This window comes from Oncorhynchus gorbuscha, linkage group LG04 (genome assembly GCF_021184085.1).
Source record: "Oncorhynchus gorbuscha isolate QuinsamMale2020 ecotype Even-year linkage group LG04, OgorEven_v1.0, whole genome shotgun sequence".
Taxonomy (NCBI): Eukaryota; Metazoa; Chordata; class Actinopteri; order Salmoniformes; family Salmonidae; genus Oncorhynchus; species Oncorhynchus gorbuscha.
In genome coordinates, this window is record NC_060176.1 from 54,636,507 (window position 1) to 54,646,783 (window position 10,277).

The window sequence follows — 10,277 nt, forward strand, 5'->3', positions numbered from 1 at the left end:
CTCCTCATAAAAACAATCTGCTGGTTTTGGACGATATGCTATTTGCTGGTAGCGAACATCCCGAAATTGCCCGAGCTTTTACCCAATATAGTCATCATAGAAACCTGTCCGTGCTTTACTTGGTGCAGAATGTCTTTCACCAAGGTAAAAATAGCCGCACCATCCGTTTGAACGCCAATTACATGGTTTTGTTCAAAAATCCTAGGGACAAACTACAAATTAACACTCTAGCTCAGCAGATGTACCCGGGAAGGAAATCCTACTTTATGGAGAGCTATGAGGACGCTACCTAAGCGCCATTTTCTTATTTAACCGTGGATTTAAAAGCAAATACTCAAGAACACCTGAGGCTATGAACCGGTCTGTTCCCATGGGAGTGGCTGGCTGCGTACATTCCTAAAAAGTAACCGCTATGTCTCTGCGTTTAAAAAGAAACCTGCCCCTCTTGAGAAGCCTAGTTGGGGCTACATCTAATGAACGGAAGGCCATCTTGGGTCACTGTGAGATTGCTTTGAATCTTCTCAAAGGACGCATTCCACTCAGCCTGACCCAATTGAAACAATTAAAGAGACAAAAGACCGCGATCAAACTCTGCCAATAAAAGGGCCAGTCTTCAAAAGAAAAGACATAGCATACAACAGTCTGGGGGTTTTCTTCTACCTTTACTAAGTATAGCCGTGCCCTTCACCACCAGCTTTATTGCTGCCAGACGTAGGGGTTGAACACAGAGGGTGATGGCCAATAGAATGTATCTGGTGCCACAACAAGAGTTGGATAGACTTAAAAAACAGGGTCCTGAAAATATCAGACAAACAGCGGAAAATGATTTGGATACGGCCATGAAGGATATTTTGAACCGATTGAACCCCTATGATAAGGTCCAAAAATATACAAACCTATTGCAAAGATATTTGGCCTTGGTGAAACAAGGGGAGAGAGAGACCAACCATTTAACACTTTCCCTACCGGACCCTTTAAAAGATGACAAGCCTAGCGAGAGCCAAGCCCCTGTACCTGCGAGCTTACCGGCTGAAGATCAAATGTCTGTTGAAGATAAAGTTATGCAGGGCATGTTGACCCATGTTACAGGAAAAATGTTAGATAAATTATGAACAAGATAAAAGACTCAAAGGGGACCGCTACTTGGAATGACCAAGGAGAGTTTATCCTTCAGGGCGCTGTTGTCAGGGGTTGACATATGCTTGACTTGCTTAAAAGTACCACAGCTGCCCACAAGGTTGCTGATGACAGAAGACCTCCCGGGTGGCTTCAGTTTCTTAAGGCCCTGGCAATCCTCAACATTCCCCTCTCGGGTGTACCCAACTATAAGATTTGTCAACAGATTCAAGCTTTAAAACAAAAACCTTCGACAAGATACAGCACCCCTAAAGATGTCCCAACAACCCGCCCCCCTATGAAATGAATGATGATAACTAATTTACCCCCCTGAACGTCTCCGGACCTTTTCCTAATACCGATCTCTCTGGGTGGTTAGACTTTTGAATGATTTTTGAATGACTATGATTAAATTCAATAAATTTTATTTAAAAAATTAAGCCATTTAACATTTGTGGCATTCTTGAAACATTTGACGTGAGCATATACCTTGAGTACACGGTCTTAAAGGACACATATTTTAACACTTTATATTTTCTAACAAAACAAGCTACAACGTTATCATTACTTCTTAAATCATCCTTATAAAGAGACATAACATCTTCAAAAGAAACTCCCCGGGCTTTTGGCATAGGTAGAATACACAGTGGTGACTGCATGTAGTGGAAAGGTTATCTTGCACTTGTTTCATGCTGTAGTATATCTTTGAGCCGTTTTTGGTCAAACATTCTTTAATAGATTTGGGGAAATGTGAAAAACCGGGGGGAAAGCCATAGGTATCAAAAGAAGTTTAGATTTTTCTTCCACCTTCTTCTTCTAATGTCACAGCTAGCCAATGTTCACCCGGCATGTGTTCAGGATGGATATTGACAATAAACATGGCAGGCCGCTCCTGCCATTTCTCAATAGGTAATTCATCACAAGCCAACACTCCACAAAATTGTTTTCCAATCAGTCGGCTCATGAGCCCTTCCAACTCTTGGCTATTCATGTCTTTGCCCTACGATTTTTAATAATAATCAACTAAGACCTGTCTTTGGGTATTCACTTCCAAGATTGAATCAGAGCATGCATAAACAATCATGCTAACGGTACAGGCTAAAGGTGTACGGAAACGCATTTCCAGACTGAGGTTACCTTGGGACACCACTAAAAGATTTCCTGAGGTGTCATCATCAGGTGATAAATTGAAAGCATACAATGTGTAACCCTCTGCAAAATAATTTCTGTCAATAGGTAAAGAGAGATCTTTTAGATGCCTCCCGGTAGCCAGGAATAGATTGTAAAATTCTCGCACAGATATGTTGTTATTAAATTGCAGTTGGAAAGCCTTAGCAGGGACCTGACGCCCGTCCTGACAGAGAGCTACATACTCTGCATTGAAGTGTTGAAAATTAAATGGGTTTTTACTTAAGCTGCCCGTATTAGAGGCATGATCAACCAAACCTATAACCATGTATCATGGTAAAGGGCATAGAAATAGGTTTTCTTGACTGCAGATTCTACTGCCCACAGGTATGCTAAAAGTTTTCATGGTAATTCTTTGGAGAGGGTAAAGGGCATTTCCTTTCATCAAAGCCTGTGAGTGACCCAGACAATCTGCCGGAGATACAGACACTTTTTTAATAAAAAGCTTTGCCACCAACACTTAAACTAAAGTCCCCGTCCTGGGTAGACATCAGGCAAAACTCATCCTTGGCCCTGGTTAATTTTAGTCTTAAATCAACCCGAATTTAAGAGTAAAAGTTCTTGAAAGAAAATGTCAGAGTGTATAGGCCCTAGCAGATGAAACTCTCGAGATTCGGCACAGTAGCGAGCGTGTGCCTCCAGTCCTTTGTTTGCACCAGTGGAAGGGTCTGTCGATTCCATAGAGACTCCTGCAGTGTCCTTGCTAAACAGCCCAGCGCTGAATTGTATCTTGAGAGTGTCTTCGGAGTAGTTGAGTAAACACTCCATGATGGCACTATAAGGGTATGTGGCACTGCTTTGACTGATTAGGCGTTACCCCAAAGTCACATCCACTTGGGAAAAGATGGTGGCCACTGGGTAATTAATGAGACTCACTTTGGCATCATTTGCAATATTAGTACCATCTCTTTTGGTCACTTTTAGTCACAAATGCATCAAGGTGTTGTTGAGGTCCAGATAGTTGTCACCGTGGCCTGGTATAAAAAATTCTATAGGACCGTTGTCGGTAATGGCAGAGAGGGGGGCTATCTCCACATAACTGGATCTCTCTATTGAATGTTGGGTTAAGGAGAAACACTCTATAGGACCGTTGTCTGTAATGGCAGAGAGTGGGGCTATCTCCACATAACTGGACCTCTCTATTGAATGTTGGGTTAAGGGGGCCGTGAAAAGATCGAGCTCTGTCTTTATAGCTTCAGAGGACATGCGGTGTAAAAGAGCCATGTTGCCTGTTCTTTTAGAAAATACTTTTTGTCGTTTTTTGTCCAGACCTCCTCACTTTACCCCGTCTTTGACTTACTGAGTTGCTTTTAACTGTTAACCTCCGCTTTTTAGGGGCAAGCCTGCGCCTTATACCTGGATGTCTCTTTTTTTGGTCTTCGAGACAACATCATAAAGCCCTGAGCCTTCTTGATGCTCGGCATCTGGTGATGCCCTTCTGGTCATAGCATTGGCTACAACCTCACTTACTATATTTTTAGCCGCTGATTTTAAATGTGGTTTGGCTATGCTGAGGCCTCTTTTCATAAACGGTAAAACCATCCTAAAGAGGTTAGGAAATATGCCTCCTATCCCCGAACCGTACATGGTAGGAGATCCATACTAGCCGGGTAACCCATGACCCACTTGATCAACATAGTATGAGACATAGCGGTTAGGGTCGAGATGTTGGTGGTCCATAACCCTTTTTAATTTATTTTTATTATGTTCATAAAATATATAATACTAATATTATATATGTAGAGAGGTTTTGGTGGGTCTAAAGTGGAGTTTTACAATCATTTTACCATAACTAAATTCTATGTTTTCGTTCTGATCCGTTTTAAGCTCAACCAGAATGTTTTCAATATATTTCTTGCTTACAGGTACGTAGTGTGGCTTGTTGTGACTATGTCCCCGTCCTTTCCGTCTATATGAACTGTTCTCAGGAGAGGCACACAGTTGTCTCCAACCCTTTGATAGGATATGATGTTGGTATACACAAATATGTTGTAAAATCCTGCATGTATATCCGCAGGGAATGGGAATAATTTATCTTTCACATACGTCCATTTATTGGAACCCATCCCCAACATGTAGGCTAAATTACCACTGGTCTTTATACCCCCGTCAGCATCCCCTGAGATTTGTACACGTTTATGTATAGGGTTGTAGATCAGGAGTATTTCCATATTGTTCAGGGTTAGGAGTTCATTCAACTCTGAGACGATCCTGTCGACGGTTCTATAGAACCCTTTTTTAAGCTTAATAAGTTTCGCAGGTTCCGATATCCTTTTGCAATAAAAATCACAGTCCTTACCTTTGATATTATACCAACTATGGGGGTATGTATTCTCGCTGAGACCTACTTCCCAGGCCTCTGATAACTCTATAGGCTTTGGAAAATTGGTTGTATAAATCGAACTCTGATTATTACGATATACAGTGGGGCAAAAAAGTATTGCACAATTGGTGGCTGACTAAATACTTTTTTGCCCCACTGTATATGTGCAGACGCATTACTGGGAGTCGGGTAGAAGCCGCTGTGTTCCATGATACACTCCTGTGTACACGCAAATTATGGTGTATTTATCATGCATGAGGGTTTAAGTTAACCCCCGAAGCCTCCACCACATCGTGCTCTAATACCCAACTGTTGAACTTTTGGGGACAGTTTTTCCAGCGGACCAGCACCCATTTTTTACCCTTTTCTCTCTTTTGATCTCGAATCTCCTCCACGTGAAAGACTTTGTCTTTACCCAACTGTACCTTCTATAATTCCTTCTCATAAAAAAGATCCCTCTTTAAGTTCCCCATCATAATCTTTTAATTTGTAGACCGTGGTATGCGCGGCAGACATTTGGTAACCGTGAACAACTCATCGATGTAACCTTGCTCATATTTTTTGTCGAAAAAACCCCTCAACTTGGATATACGCACCAAGTCTCCCACTATGAATTTAAAATGTTGTTTTTTTCTTGAAAAGACTTGAAAAGAGTTTTCAGAAGAGACCTTGGAGGGTTTCATACAGATACTCTTATGGTAGCTGTTGTTGTACCCCTTCAGTAAATCTTGAACTATATCTATATATCTCTGCGTGTTGTGAGCTGGAGAATATCGCCACATCCGCTCCTTCAGAGTTCTGTTAAAGCGTTCAACAACTGAAGCGTTCAAATCTGAGCCTGTAGCAAAATGTACTATATTGTGCTTCTTCATGAGTTTCTGAAAAGTATTATTAAAAAATTATTTTCCGCCATCAGTTTGCACTTTCTTGGGGGCGCCTCGTTCCTTCAAGATAGAGTCAAAGGCCCGGGTCACTTCTGCCCCGCTCTTATTTTTTAAGACTCTTACAAATGCTATTTTAGAGAAAATATCTATAACCGTTAGCATGTAGTGATTTCCATCATTTTATCTGCAAGGGCCTGCATGTCACATAGATCTGCCTGAAATTGGGACAATGGTTGAGTAGAAAAAACTATATTTCTCGGAAATTGTTTTACAGGTTTATGTAGAGTGTGACCATCATGCTCTGATAACCGCTCATTCACTTTAGCAGCGCTTAACCGGCTACCGGTTTCTTCGGCTATAGCTCTCCATAAACGTTCCTTACCCCCATAAGACCCGTGGTTAGAGGGATTATAATAAATGTTTTTCAACATTTGCTCCGCCATCCTTCTTGCCTCTCTGAGGTACAATAACGTTAATGAGCCACTTTCAAATAACGATAACATTTCATTTTCATTTTTGAATTATTTTAAGCATACCCCAAGTATTACGTATACAGACAATTCAGAATTCATTGCAGGATACATGTCACCATTTTCTCAACGATCACAGCATGCAACACCCTGTATATTTGGTTTAGATTAACAGGCTTGTGTCGCTGAATTTTTAAAACACACACATCCGCTATATAAGTGTATAAACAACAAATATGATACATGTTACAATTAAATGGTGTTTCAAACAAATAAAGTAAAATCTTAGACAGTTGTTTCTAGTTTTTCAGAATCATCCACAAGACCGGATACCAGTGGTGTCCATCGTAGACTCTCGCCCGCATGTCGGACATGATTCATGATTTGTTCCATTTTCAGCACACGCTCTACATTAGCCCAGGCATTGTGGGTTGTGTCGAACGATACATTGCTCACTTTATTTTCAATAATGTGATGCATAACATTTGTAAGTTCTCTCAAAATATTTTATTTATTTATTCTCTCTAACATCGTATACACATAGTTACCCATTGCTTTACATCTAAATAACAAATTGTCACTCGTTCTCTTGAGCCAGAAAGTCATCACATCAGCCACCACAGCTTCCCTGTATTTATTGTCGTCCACCAGGGTGTGTCGGATTTCTTTGAGTTTCTCGTGGATGTAGATTTCCTCCTTCAGTTTATGTAGGAAAGCCTCGGTTACCCCGTAAACTCTGGGAATAGATGGCACAAGACCCATAGACACCAGGGCTCTGACCAGCGATGGTATAAACCTACAGGACCAAAGTCTTTTCTCCAGCGCCTCAAAATGGTTGAAGAAGTAGTATCTTAGGGGGGTCAAATAGGCACGGATGCCGGCGCTGGCTGGGGTGATTGTTCTCACAACCGATGCATTTTTCTCTTATATACTCTCCAATCACCACATCTAAAAGCGTGGCTACAGAGGCCTCGATGGTGTCCACAAAAATAGTACTGACCACCCCATCAAACACATCCTCAGGCTGTGTACATGTAGGGGGTGTCGCAGGTCTTGCCAGGGGGGAAGTAGAATGTTGGGCTGCGAGGCATATAGTCCTTAGGGTCTGGCCCCCATGACGTTTCGGAGTCCTGGTATGTGGTATGAATATCCATGGTATATGCAGAAATGAAGAACTGGAGGCTTTAAGGGCCCTCCTTTTATTGTTGAACCAGTCCTTTGCGTATCAGGGCGAGGTTAACGCAGCCGCGTACTTAGTTTTCTTCGGGGGATGACCCTTCTGAGGATGACACTTCTTGGGGCTCCTTTGAATCATAATCCTCAGGATCCGCCCTTCCTTACACGAACAGTGCTCTGCCGCTGTTGGCTCTGTACAAAAAGAGCATCCAACAACTCTAACATTTTCAATTCCATTAAATCCCAACTTTTAAAAGGAATAAGCATGCACAACCTAAAATCCCCAGTCAGGCCTCCATCATGAATGTTTTGGTAGCGAGTTGCCTCGTTGCTGATATAGAACTCCACACAGCCACATAGAAGTCCATTCTTTCTTTGTATTTTCACCCTGTGAAATATTCTTCCTGAGGAGTCCGGGGTACCGTCCCAACGGGTCTCGTAGCCTGTGAACAAGCTATACCCCTTGGTGATAAGTCTCAGTTCGGGTCACACAACCTTGTGGAAAACCGTCCGGTCTTCAAGCCCATAGTCCACTTCTAAAGTCTGGTCGGTATATTCTTCTCCTCTGCTACCATATCGGCTACCGTTCACTCTACAGGCCAGGTAATCACACTAATACCCCCATTGATGTCCATTAGACATCAGCACTTGATCTTTCAGCGCAGTTGCGGGTTGTATTTGGGTTCTATACACACGTAGAAACCTCTTTTTTGGCGCATCGTATATTGTGGCTTTATAATTGGCCCTTTCTCCATGTTTCAGCCGCTTCCGTTGTCCTGCTTCCATTGTTACAGTCATCACAGCTTTGCCACTGATCAAAAATCCATGTTTATTTTTAAAATCTTGTTTAGTGTTCTGGGGCCGCATGTCTTGTTCTGGGCTTTATTTATAATGCGTATGCCACACCCAATACCCCCGGACATTCCTGTTTCATAGACAACAGCCCTAAGGTCAATACAACAGGGGGTGGGGGGGGCATACTCTTTGAAATGTTCAAACACATCCCCCCCCGTTCAAAGACCGAGACATCAATGAGGAGAATAGAAGGAATAGATGCAATATATGCATAAATTAGCACACCCTCTAACGTGTGAGAACTGGAACAGGATGTACATATATGGGCATAAGCACGTGATCACTTCCCACCAGGATGTCCTGACCGGATGCCCAAATATGGGCACGCCACGTCATCCTGACATAGGGTCATAAATCAAACAAGTGTGCGTGATTGATACTCAACTAGTATAAAGAAGGCCAGTTTTATTGCTTCTTTAATCAGCACAAGTTTTCAGCTGTGCTAACATAATTTCAAAAGGTTTTCTAATGATCAATTAGCCTTTTAAAATGATAAACTTGGGTTAGCTAACACAACGTGCCATTGGAACACAAGAGTGATGGTTGCTGATAATGGGCTTCTGTACGCCTATGTAGATATTTCATTAAAAATCAGCCGTTTCCAGCTACAGTGGTAATTTACAACATTAACAATATCTACACTGTATTTCTGATCAATTTTATGTTATTTTAATGGACAAAAAATATATTTTCTTTCAAAAACAAGGACATTTCCAAGTGACCCCAAACTTTTGAACTGTATTCTGGGTGTAGACGCATGATGTGTTAGGAATTCCATGATCACTACTCATGATCAGAATACATGGCATTATCCCTTCAAAAGTTGTAGGCTAGATGTGCACAATTGCACAAACATCACCCAGGTTGAGTGTAGATGCATTTATCAACAAAAAAACAGAGCGTATTCTTGTTACAAAGTCAATACATTTTATTCTGTAAATTTCATATTGATGTGCTTATAAGGACCGTATGCCTACACTACCTAGCAAATAACAATACGTTGTGTGTAGAGTACAACTTCAGCCGTCTAATCAGAACTAGAATGGCAAATTACATTTACATTTAAGTCATTTAGCAGACGCTCTTATCCAGAGCGACTTATAAATTGGTGCATTCACCTTATGACATCGAGTGGAACAGTCGCTTTACAATAGTGCATCTAAATCTTAAAGGGGGGGGGGGTGAGAGGGATTACTTATCCTATCCTAGGTATTCCTTAAAGAGGTGGGGTTTCAGGTGTCTCCGGACGGTGGTGATTGACTCCGCTGTCCTGGCGTCGTGAGGGAGTTTGTTCCACCATTGGGGGGGCCAGAGCAGCGAACAGTTTTGACTGGGCTGAGCGGGAGCTGTACTTCCTCAGTGGTAGGGAGGCGAGCAGGCCAGAGGTGGATGAACGCAGTGCCCTTGTTTGGGTGTAGGGCCTGATCAGAGCCTGGCAAATCTAACCACACACGTCTCCAGTGGGTGACGAAGTCCCTTCAATCTACAGTATGTAATGTAAAGCTTCCAGGAGGAAGTTTGCATCGGTCAGTAGCCTACAGAGTAATATGAGAAGAGTGCAATTGCTGGACTTATGTAGATATTCTAAACAAAGTGTTTTGATAACTTTCAATTGTAACAGTTCCATGTAGAATAAACTATCCTTCACATAATATTGTAGAAGCAGTGTTCTGCTAATATTATACCTTCCAGTATGGTCTCCCTGACATGTTTGAAGAATAGACAGGGATATCAGAACAGGCATGCCGTTTTGGGTTAGCAGCCCCCGAAGGCTAGCTACTGTAACTATCTAACTTGCAAATTCGGGTTAGTTATCATATCTGTGTCCGAGGTTAAATGAGTTGGCAACCGTTTGCTAGCCAGTTCGAGTTGAAGCATTACTAATAGCAAGCTGGCCACATCCTATGATAAGCTAGCAAGCTAGCTAGTATCCAAGTGCCTGCCCTGTATTTATTCTAAATGCCAATGCAATGGCTACAGTTAGCTGTTGTTAGCAAGCTAACGTGAGCCATGCACATCCTCTTCTGACATGCTATATCATATTACACATTAGCTAGCTTCAGTATCATTCCCCTTTCATCTGTGGTATCATAGCTAGCCTGGCTCGCTAGCATGATCAAGTAATGTATAAACAAAAGTAGCTATTAGCTAGCTAGTACCAGCTATCTACTTAGCTAAACGTACTCACCAACATTACTATAGTGGTTGACAGGAGCAGAAGTGACCATGTTGGATGTAATCCATTCCTGGCCATCTGGTAATATT